This window comes from Myotis davidii, unplaced genomic scaffold, assembly GCF_000327345.1.
Source record: "Myotis davidii unplaced genomic scaffold, ASM32734v1 scaffold147, whole genome shotgun sequence".
Classification (NCBI taxonomy): Eukaryota; Metazoa; Chordata; class Mammalia; order Chiroptera; family Vespertilionidae; genus Myotis; species Myotis davidii.
Genome location: NW_006383010.1, coordinates 2,238,854 through 2,240,214, shown reverse-complemented (window position 1 = coordinate 2,240,214; position 1,361 = coordinate 2,238,854).

Sequence of the window (1,361 nt, the reverse complement as noted above, 5' to 3'; positions counted from 1 at the left end):
CCTGGGGAATTCAGTGCCTCCTTGGGCGGAGGCCATGGCCAGCTGGAAACAGGTATCTGGGATTTATTTATCTTCTATAATTGAAACTTTGTAGCCTTGAGCAGAGCTGAGGGCCAGCCACGGTTGGCAGGAAGCTTGGCTTCCTCCATCACCGGTGGCAACCAAGCCTCCTGCTTGCTCCAGTTCCGTGGTCGCTGCCATCTTTGTGACAGAGTGATGGTTAATTTGCACATTACTCTTTTATTAGATAGGATTCTGCATTGTTATTGGTTTAGCAATTTGTAATTTTCAAAGTGAAAATTACAAGAGCATAATTACATGTGGATATTAAATACGGGTTTCTGCCTTACAACTTATAAAACTTAAAAAGTCTCCTATCTTGGAACTACATTTGACTATTGAATTACTCAATTTTTTAAAACCTGGGTTTCTAAAGTTTTAGCACATCATTTCCTTCTAGATTTTCCCTAATCCTTTCTTCCCAATTCAAGAGAACCTGCTCCAGTTGAATGGGTGAAGTCCAGTTCCATGATCATTAATTAACTAAATATAAAGCCTGTGTGGTATGACTCAGAGTGATTCTCATTTTACTCTCTGTCCAGGAAAAAGGTTTAGTACCTTTTGTTTTGAGGCTGAATGGATGATTAGACGACATTTGGTACTTAACAAGAACCTATTTCTTAACAGCAGGTACTTTTTGACACTAAGTACCACAAATTATTATGTTAAAACTTGTGGGACTAGCAAAATAACAGTTATTTATTTATGAGAAGACACTTTGGATAACACCTAAAACTCTAAATCTGATTTATGCAGGCATCTTGTTTTTCTACTGGCTGAGCCCCGGCACTTTTCCTGAAGGCATCTAGCTACGGCTTTTCTTCATGGCTGGATGTGTTCACATAAAACCGGGGATCAGGAGGCTCTTCCAGTAATTGGTCTTAGGTTAGTACAGAACCTAAAGAGATGATCAGCTTCTTATTTCCTGATTCTTTAAACTCAAACATTTCAGTGCCTTTAAGAAGGAGAGCACCAAACATTATATGAAGTTTGGAGATTGAAATTGTAGTATTTGCTTATGAAAACTAGAGGCCCAGTGCACGAAATTCATGCAGGGAGCGGGGGGGGATTCTCTTAGCCCAGTCTGCCCCTCAGCCTGGGAGCCCTCAGTGGATGTCCTACTGATGGACACAGTCTGGCAGCAGAGGCTCGGAGCAGGCATCCCATGTGTGTGTGTGTGTGTGTGTGTCCCCGCTGGGGGAGGCCCAGGCACATCACCCGCAGTCATTCCCATTCCCTTAGGGTCCTGTGTCCAGGCTGGGACCCAACAGGGGCTCATCCCCTCCCATCTACCTGCCCCC